Source organism: Struthio camelus, chromosome 1, assembly GCF_040807025.1.
Source record: "Struthio camelus isolate bStrCam1 chromosome 1, bStrCam1.hap1, whole genome shotgun sequence".
In the NCBI taxonomy this organism is placed as follows: Eukaryota; Metazoa; Chordata; class Aves; order Struthioniformes; family Struthionidae; genus Struthio; species Struthio camelus.
This window is the reverse complement of record NC_090942.1, coordinates 127814581-127825270: the sequence shown is the minus strand read 5'-3', so window position 1 is coordinate 127825270 and position 10690 is coordinate 127814581.

Sequence of the window (10690 nt, the reverse complement as noted above, 5' to 3'; positions counted from 1 at the left end):
TGCAGGGAAGGCTTAAATATGATCTGGAATAAATTGATAAAATCTGTTGGCATTATGTAGTTTAAGAAATCCCATGTAGAAAATGCAATAGTGTTTTGTCCAGGAGTACCGGAGTTTTTCAGTAGTCAAAGAGTTCATCTAGTTGCCTTCAGTAAGAAAGCAGAAATAGTGATAAACCTGAAGAGGAAATGCTGTGGATTTAAGGGCTAGGCAAAGACTCAAGACACCTGGGATCTATTCCCAGCTGTACTGCTGACTGGGGTTGCCTTGGGTCAGTCACGTCATCATTCTGCAACTGCTCTCTTGCTGTCTCTTGCTCATCCTGTCAGTGTAAAACATGAACTTAAAGCAAGGACTGCAGCACCCGTATCATCTTAGTATAAGGGACTTCTACTTTGTATTTGCAAACAACAATCTGCAGGTCGATTCAGCTTTAAAACAAACAAACAAACAAACAGACAAAACAATGCCCAGTATAGCCTGGGACTCCTTATATTCCTTGATTATTCTTGCACAATAGGATAGGTAAATGAGATTTCTGCTAACATTTCTTAAATACTTACTTTTTTATTTCCAATCTATTGTTTACTTTGTTTTCTATCTTTTTTGTGAATACTTTTTTTTTCTTACTCTCTAAATATAAATGGCATTGTCTTCCCTCTAACAAACACTCCTTCTCATGGTGCTTAAGATCTCAGGCATTCATGTGTTTGAAAGTGTTTCATGTGAAGCTAGGGAAAATGGGTGCTTAGGAAGGGATATTTCCAAAGGAGGAAGGACCAGAAACTGAAGTGGGCCGGGAGTCATAACTGAGCTGTTTGTTAAATACTGCTTGTGTGCTGAGCTTAGTCAGAGATTAGATTTAGGTTACGGGAAATGTTCTCTGAAGAAATGTAAAAACACTTTAAAGCTGAGGACTGGCTCATGGAAATACAGTACCTCATTATTGATCTCTTCTAACTCTCTCCATCTGTGTATGGAGAAGATATGCTGTGGGCTATCTGGGTCTTAAGTCGCTATGAACTTAATCATATTATTTTAGTTGTGTGGGTTGAAGAGAAGATAATGGGGTCACGTACCTGAAAGCTTGCTCGAGTCCTCTGACTGCATCAGCTGGTTTAATGAAGGGTATGTCCTTTTCTCCTTCAACAGCTAAGAAATCTAACAATTAGACCCCTATGGAATCACAATGTACTCTAGGAACAAAATGGAGTAATTGCCAAAGGTATTCAAGTATGTGCCTGTTTTACGTGGATAAATTCAAATGATACCTCCGCTACAGCCGCTAGTGCTTAATGCAGTATTCATGAGTAAGTCTTGGCATGCTTTAAAAGGTCATCCTTGCCAGCTTTGTTTTACAGATAAGGAACATGAGGCACAAGCAGTCAAGGGAGAGACCAGTGGCCAACCTAGAAATAGCCTCCAGGGGCCTGAAGTGTCAGTGCATGCTTTCCCCTAGGAGAATAATCCCACATTGCTCCCGTGTGAACATCGGCCTTTCACAACAACCTGGGGAGCTGGGAGCAGTGTGTGGTGCTCTGTCTTAGCATGGGAGCTCACATTCAGACTGCAGCCATCCCACTCATTAGAAGTGTGGTTGCTGCTTTAATAGTAGCTCCTTAGGAGCCAAAACTCCCTAAGTTTTATGGTGATCATCAGGGTTTTTGGAGGCATTTTCTGCTCCTGCTGGTCTGGGCCTCAGTTTAGCACCAGGGGTGATCCTAAGGATTAACTTGAGATGATGGATATACCTTTGCTTGAAACGACAGGCTATTTGCTGTAAAACACTGAGGGATAATTAAAGGAGTTAATCGTGACTTTGAGATACCCTCCAAAAAATCACACGTGGCAGGAGCCACTCATGAAATGGAGGCAGGTTTCACAGTGTATACTGCAGTACACAGCAGCTTCTCCCTGGCTAGCAGCAAATAAAGAGCAGTACCCTGCAGCACCCTGCTGAGTTTTCTGGTGTGGGCTCATCCATAGGATTAAGAATGTCTTAGCAAAATGGAAGCACAAGGAGCTTCTTTCTGTTTCCTTGTTAGTGTCTACCTGAACAATCTGTGCGCTCAGAGAGCGTCTATCCAATAAGCATGCCATCAGTTGCTTTTCTGGGCTTTTACTAACTCAGTGGAGGCAAGACTCTCCTCCTAGGATGCACTGGGCTCCAAAAAAGTTTTTCAGTACCTATACCAGAATCTCATTGCCATGTCAAGCAAGGATGATGTTTTGACTAATTTAGCAGCTTTTGATACTAAGGGTACAGCTTTGCTTTAGAAATCTGATCATCTTTCTCAATTCAAACCCACATTGCCAAGCTATGTAGCTTATGTCCATTCCTACCTCAGGTTCAGGTTTTCAGCTGATGGCATTGGATCAGAGGTGGAACTTGCAAAGTTCTCTAAGAACTCTTAGGAGCAGGTTAGATGAAGACCTGTGAGGAATGACACAGATACCATAGAACCTGCCTAGGAATAAGAGGATTTTCCGTATGGATGATTCACTTGGAGATCCAGGTTTGTCTGATTGGCACACCATTTTCTAGTTACCCTGGCTGTCGAGTGGCTTTCCTTCTGCAGTCACGAGATGCTCTGTGACTAGGGATTACTTCTGTGCTAGGTTTTGGCTCCACAGGTATTCAGGTGGAGTGTTATTTTGCCAGCCATTAAATCAGGGACCAGCAGGTGTTTATTGCCAGGTACTTGTGCCATTGTATTTGCTTGTCCCACTGGCTTAAAGCCTTTTCTATCTTCCTTCTGTCTTCCCTGACTCATCCTACTAAGCCCAGAAACCTATGCTCTCCCTTGATTCCCAAAGGCCTGCCCTTGTTTTTCTGAATTGGGACAGCCTTCCTTTTCTCCCAAGCTTTTCAACCCTGCAGCATCTTGGTTTGAATACGCTTTAAAAACCAGAAGATCCACCTCCACCCTGACTGCTCAGAAACCTCCTACTGTTGTTTTCCCTGAAGTTCCTGCTCCCAGAGGCTAGTTTCTACTATTCAATGTATTTATTGCCTCAAGTACACTATTCCATAGGGTGAAGGCCTCCTTTTAGGGACAGGGAGAGGTGCTATTGCAGCCTGCAGTCCCATTAGGGTGGCAAATCCTTGCCTATGGGTGAAGAGTTTGCAGACCCACTCAAGCAGAACCTCTTAAGTTAGCCCCTACCTGGGCCCCAGCAAGATGTCTGCTTAAGACTTTTCTCAGCAGAAGGATTACTGCTTACTACTAGTTTAGGTTGTTTAAACACATCACCTCCAGATCATTGAACTCTTTTCTCTTAACCAAGAGCATTAGCTGGCAGAACTGTAATTGATATGACTTTCAAATGTGCATCTAGTTCTCAGAAAAATGCATAAAGAACTACTCAGTACCTGAATTCTCATCAGTTCGGGAGAAGACATTGGCTGTATGTTGAGAAGGGTTCTCTTTATCATTATTATTCTTTCAATAGTATAAAAATGGCAGAATGCAATGACTAAATAACCTCCAAAAAAGAGAAAGAAGCTAGCTATATTTGCATGCTATAATTTTATTTACCAGAGCATACTGTATTTTCAAAATTAGACCTGGATAGGATGTATTTCTAATTTTTCATGCGAATAGCATTAGAGTCGTAACATCTTTCACATAACGTTAACTTTGGGTTTGTTTGATAACTTCAGGCTATTTGTTATATTGCTCCCCTTATTAAAAATTACAGTAAAATGAATTTCATTTCTAAATCCAATCCTCAAAATATACTTTCTGTTTTTAAAGAATGCCCAGTTTTGAGATTTCTGAGCCATTTTTCACAATGGCACAATCTTACTGACTTTTTTGATGAATCAGCATTTTCCAACATCAACAAAATAGAATCACAGAATGGTTGAGGTTGAGGGGACCTCTGCAGATCATCTAGTCCAACCTCCCTGCTCCAGCAGGGTCACCTGCCCTGGATTGTGCCTAGATGGCTTTGAATATCTCCAGGGAAGGAGACTCCACAACCTCTCTGGGCAACCTCTTCCAGTGCTCTGTCACCCTCACAGGAAAGTTCTTCCTCATGTTCAGATGGAACTTCCTGGGTTTCCGTTTGTGCCCGTTGCCTCTCGTCCTATCACTGGGCACCACGGAGAAGAGCCTGGCCCCATCCTCTTGACACCCTCCCTTCACATACTTATACACACTGATCAGATCCCCCCTCAGCTTTTTCTTCTCCAGGCCTGGAACAGGCCCAGCTCTCTCACCATTTCCTCATAGGAGAGATGCTCCAGTCCCTTCATCATCTTTGTAGCCCTTTGATGGACTTGCTCCAGGAGCTCCGTGTCTCTCTTGTACTGGGGAGCCTAGAGCTGGACACAGCACTCCAGGCGAGGCCTCCCCAGGACACAGTAGAGGGGGAGGATCACCTCCCCTCGACCCACTGGCAGCACTCTGCCTCATGCACCCCGGGATACCATTGGCCGCCTTGGCCACAAGGATACGTGGCAGGCTCACGGTCACCTTGTTGTCCCCCACCCCAGGACTCCCAGGTCCTTCTCCGCAGAGCTGCTTTCCAGCACGTTGGCCCCCAGCCCGTCCTGGTGCAGGGGGTTATTCCTCCCCCGGTGCAGGACCCTGCGCTTGCCTTTGTTGAAGTTCAGGAGGTTCCCCTCTGCCCATCTCTCCAGCCTGTCCAGGTCCATCTCTGAATGGCAGCACAGCCGTCTGGTGTGTCAGTCGCTCCTCCTAGTTGTGTATCATCAGCAGACTCTCTGAGGAGGCGCTCTGTCCCTCCATCCCAGCTCACTGATGAATAAGTTGAACAGGACTGGACCCAGTATTGACCCCTGGTGGGCGCTGCTGGCTACAAGCCTCCAACTAGACTCTGCGCCACTGACCACAACCCTCTGAGCTCGGCCATCCAGCCAGTTCTCAATCCACCTCACCATACACTCATCCAACCCACACTTCCTGAGTTTACCTGTGAGGATGTGATGGGAGACAGTGTCAAAAGCCTTGTTGAAATCCGGGTAGACAACATCCACTGCTCTCTCCTCATCTACCCAGCCAGCTGTCCCATCATGGAAGGCTAAAAAGCAGTTTTGCTGAAATAATTCTGACCAGCAATATTGTCATTTCCTATCATTGCACAACACCGTTTTCTTTGCCATGTCACAACACAAAGTTTTTGTACCCTGCGTCACCAGTTCAGGCTTGGGCACTCTGAGCTTGCGTGTGGGTGACATCTAATGATAGAGAAGTGGAGGTGGGTTGCTTTACTCCAGCGAGCAGCAAGTGAATCTGTGCCACCTGCAGTTCTGCCTTGTTATTCACTGTATTACTTTCATATGTTCATTTCACAAACTTAGCACCAATTTATGAAAGTACAGCAACAGCAGCCTACATGTGCTGTATATGGATTGCAGAATCTGTCTGATTTATTGCCCCTACTGGATTTTTGGAAACAAAAGTGGGTCTTTAAGCTACAGACTCATTTGCCATCTTTTGTGTACTGTATGGAGCTGATTTTGTTGAGGCCTGCACTACAATTTCAACGTCTTGATAATGCTCTTGCAAAATACTTTTCCGAGCACGGAGGAGACAGCCAAGGCAGTGCTCTTGGCAACCCTGCTTGAGCAGGGGGGTTGGACTAGATGATCTCCAGAGGTGTATTCCAGCCTCAACCATTCTGTGACATCCAAAGCATCCTAGCTCTTGCCATATCCTTGCTACTGTTTTCTTGAAAGGAATGTTTCCTACTGACATTAAACATGAAGAAAGCTAGTTCAGCACTGGGCCTTTCTGAAGCTCTCACCTTTTCTAATTTGGTTTTCTTGTTGGGCAGCAAAGGACAACAGTCCTCCTTCCATTGCTCATGGGGCTTAGTTAAAGGCTATGTCTTTTTTAAACCTTGAAGGCAGCAGGTGGTTAGTTAGTAGTATTGTTACCTGCTAGTACAAGTTAGGTTTTGCTGGATCTACCGCTGGGTACCATGTTCTGTAGACTGAAAACACGGCAGGTCCCTCCTGCTGTAGAGAGCTGTGGCAGAAGCTTTGTCCTCTGATGTCAATGGCAAAGTGGGAATAGGGTCAAAGCTCTGACTAAGCGTAGATTTTCCTGTTTTAAAGACATGGGACGAATACAAAGATTGCAATTTGACGTCCGGATCCGTGTGGCTGCGTTGTGGTGGGCTAGGCTGGGAGCAGCGAAGACGCTCATTGTGGGGGACGTCACAGAGATGGCAGCTGGGTATGCTGGCACTGGCGCACTGTGGCTGCTGCCACTCACAGGCTGGTGGGAGGATGTGCTCGATCGGCTTTGCGGAGAGAGAAAATGTCCTGGATTAGTTAGCGCTGGCAAGAGTCAAAGTAAGAAAAATACTACTAGAACGGAGCGATGGATGTGAGTCTCTCCCGAGCCTTTCACGCAGAGCTTCCCAAAGTCTTCCTTGCTCACAAGCAACATCAGAAATGGCAGAAATTGCATCGGTTCTTTCCCAACATGGGAGTTACTTGTCTGTTTAACTTGTGGGTGGCTGGCATTACCCTTCATTCCTGACTCCAGAACGTCAGATTTGTATTTCCTCATGTCAGAAGTGAGAGAAGGCTTGTGGCTATAGGGTGACACCTCCCACTCAACTTAATTTAACCTGCTGCTGCTAGGAACATGGAGAGAGGTGCCTGAAGTGCTGATCTGGACTAGTGCTGGGCACAGAAAAGCAAACAAAGCAGGATCTAAAATGGAGGTGTTGGTGGGTTTTTATTCCTATTCCTGTTGTATATCGTTTCACCAGTGACTTTCAGAGCACATTCTCACAGTCTTGAGTAGTTGGTCTGTGTGACAGCATTGCAGTATTAAAAAGGAGCAAGCAGAAAGGAAAAATATCTAGTTTTTTTCCAGATGGAACTGGAAAAGAAGCAGAGAGGAAATAAGTAAATAGCAATCTCAGTGCAGCAAAGACCATCAGACTTAGATTGCTAATTGGCAAAAAACATATGAGAGCGGAACTAAAGTACATCAGTGTTAGTGAGAACATTTCCAACATATGTTGTTTCCAACCTCCACAGCCCAAGTGTTGTAGGATGCGCATGTGCGTTGTTAACCACCAGTAAACCAGCCTAGAGAGGATCCAGGCATATCCTGGCTGACTTAAATAATGAAAAACTGTTGTCCTCTATTGTGAAACATTAAAAATCCCAGGGCTAGTGCTCAAGTGCCTTTCACACGAAGGAAAAATTAATTCAGTTTCTAACCCTAAATAGCCAAAAGTGAGATTCATTTATGCTTCAAGTTCTAACATTAATCTTTAATAAGGTCAATACCTCTTCATCTAGCTCAGAGAGCTCAGTATCTCCTGACTGTGCTGTTCTGATCAAGGATGCTGTTCTTCAACAGCTGTATCCCTTCCCCCTCAGCGCGCTACCCAGCATCAGTCCTAGATACAGACCTACGTTTATTTGTACGTACTTGCCTGCAGGAGGGTTTGGAAGCATTTACCTGGCCTCTCTTTTAGGCACTTGGCTCTCATGTGCAGTCCCTGGTGTGGCACCTGCTCCCGGTCACATGAAAGTCCCACTGCTGTGGCCGGTGCTGCAAACAGCCCCGAGGTATTTCTGCTCAGCCGGTCAGTCTGAGAGCTGGCTGTTTTCAGTCTTCTGTGACTTGCAGATGGCAGAGGGCCTGCAAAACCAGCTCCATGCAGTGCATGTGCTGTTAGTTTTGGAACAGGGCGCTTGAGTGATGTAGGAGTCTTTCCTTCAGTCTTCAGTTGGTGATACTCAGCTTGCCCTGGGCAAGGGCAAATATACAGGTTCAAATATAACCTTGTGCTCTTCTGTTCCAGCTTTTGCTGTTTGTGTGTATTCATGTGCTACACGTGTGAATACACGTGCACATTCTGGCTACTCGTGTGTTCACATATATTTTAATATTATATTATATTTTTTGTTATATAAATGTTATATATTCATATCTTTAACGAAGCAAGTTCAGGGAAGCCTGCGGCCCCAGCACACAGGGCCATAAGACAGAGAACTGCACAACCCTCCCAAGCTCCAGACTTCTTCCATCTGCTTCGCTATCTCTTTTCTATCGTGTTGCCACGTACCTCCACTTAACGCCCACAGGACACCTGCCTAAACTCTTTCTGGACCATCTCTTGTCCCACCTTGCTAGCTGTAGGGTATGCCTCCTTTCTGTCATTTATTTCCTTAACTCAGTTGGGATTGTCTCTCCCGTTAGTGTCATGGTGTGTCATTCCACGTGTCAGCCACGCGTAGCAATGAAACCATGAGATAATATGAAATCTGTGTGGCGTACAGGAAAATGCTGATGTCCTACATCTTTTCGTTCCATGTTTATACAGCATCTAGCGGAGAAGTGTCTTATCTGAATTGCCGTACAAATACACAGGACTACTCATGACAGTACGTAGGATTAACTCCAGAATTCAAACAGGTCATTACTGACAGGAGAGCCTCTGGGGGAGGACAACTCCTCGCACTCTGCTAGTTCTGCTTTTCCTCCGATATCCCCGAAGTATCACCCGTGGGCTTCGGGACCGCGGTCGGCAAACTGTAGTCTGCGATGCGCCAGACCCCGTCTAGTGAAATTCCGGTGTGGGGGAAATAAGCAAGTGTTGTAGCATGTTTTGCTTTAGGAAATTCAGAGATTTGCTAAATCTGCATTTTAAACCTCCTCTATAAACAGGATCCAGCTGTGACAATCCTGGGATCTGAACCCTCTTGCTCCAAGCTGCAGTGCCAAAATAGAAACAGGCTTTGTCCTGAAGTGCTCTCACAGTTTGTGAATGTGTTTTGACTTGGCAAAAAAACAGTCATTTAAAATATTTACCGTGACAGCTGTGAAACTGTGCATACCATGGTCTGGTGACTGACCGGAGGAGGAACAAGCAGCCTCGGTAGAGTGACACAGTCGGCAGCAGAGGCAGCCTCGCTGGTCTGTGAGCACATCCCCTCTCTTCTTTGTCCCTGAGAAATGGAAGTGTGGCTTTTGCCATTAGTTAGACAGGCGGGAGATGGGAGACAAAAAGCAGGGGCCATAAAATACATTGGCAGCCTGGGAACGCATTGGCATTTGCATTGCAGTCTTTATGAGCAAGGCTAAAATAGAGCACTTCTTGGTGTAGATTTACAGGGACAAAGTGCCCCAGTGACCTTGCTAGGCTGTAAATTTCAGATTTGATTGTGTCGTTTATTTACAGGTAAAGAACCTAATATTTAGGCTTCAAAGACACGTTAGCAATTTGTCATGAAACCCATTCATGAAAATCTCAATATAAAATGTTCCTCTTAATGAAAAAGAAAGGCCAGGAGGACAGCCAGCACTTACGACAAGCTCCATGGTAGTAGCGCATTTAAGACTGTACATGTTAGAGAGAAGAATAAAAGTATTTGAAGGAATTTTCTATAAGCTTCTTAGTGGTTACTGTAGACATACACACACACACACACACATACATGTATTTTATATACACATATACACAATTTGTCCAAGCTGCAGTCACTGCTGTGCCCCCTGTTTAAACTCATATAGAGCACTCAGATTATTTTTCTAGGATGGCTGGGTACTTATGATGCTTCTTCTATTGTTTAGAGATGCTTACGTGCAACTTTCACTTATTTTTTCGCATGGACACTTGTGGCCCGGGTGGAAGCAGAAAAACTTGGTCATTTCTTTTTAGCTTTTTAGCTATGATATATAAAGAAACACTGACAAATTTCTTTTTCTGCCCAGATGAGGAATGTCAGATAGACTGTTTTCTGCCTTTTTCATCTCTCTTAACAATATGGAGTGGGAGGTCTCAGATGGGAGGTATAAAATTGCTTTTCCTTAATCAAAAAGACAAGAGCCTTGGAGTGTTAACAAAGACATATTTCCTTCTCAGCATTCCTCCAATGTTTGCACTACATAGAACTTAACGATAAAAAGAGTTTTATTAACTGGATTAATGACCTTTTTTTGCTGTTAATCAAGTAACATATAGCTGATATCTCCCTTGTCAGAGATTTGGTACATTTTTTTTTTTCAGGAGAAACAGCATTAAAACTAGACTGAATTTACTGTGTTTATAAGACAGAAGTGGAAAACATGCCTTGTATGCACAAACATCGCTGTCAAACATTAAAACATAAAATGTGCGTGAGGTCACTTCTTTTCTTGGAGACCTCGATTATATTCATTAAATATATTCAGTTACTAGTGGCAGCTTGGGAGACCCTGGGTAGGGCGAGGAGGAGAAGGAGGAGGAGGGATGGCTGTTGCATGCAGCGGCGCAGGTACGAGTTAAAGGGCTGGTAAGCCACGGCACGGTTTGTTCTTTCCCATTCCTGAATATCGCCCTGAAGGTGCGAATGGCTTGAGTACCCAGGAGCGTGCGCGGCTCTGACTTGGGCACATGTATATCTAATAATCATCAGGCAGTGACAATATGCAAACCGCTACTTCTGGGCATCGTCACCTGCTTGTAGGGACTTTGCTTTGCAAAATGGGAAGTCAGGAGTAGGTTGCGGGATCCTCCAGACTAGACGCTAAAGAGATGTAGTTGTTGCCAGCTAGCAAGGACACAAATAGCTCGTTTGCTTTACAGTTAAATCAAGCTTATGCTTCATTACCATGCAAATATTACAACCTGTACTTCCAGCACAGTCACTCAGCACTCCTGTGTCTCTGAGTTCCTCAGATGCTGCCAGTCAGGGAGAAGGAAGAAC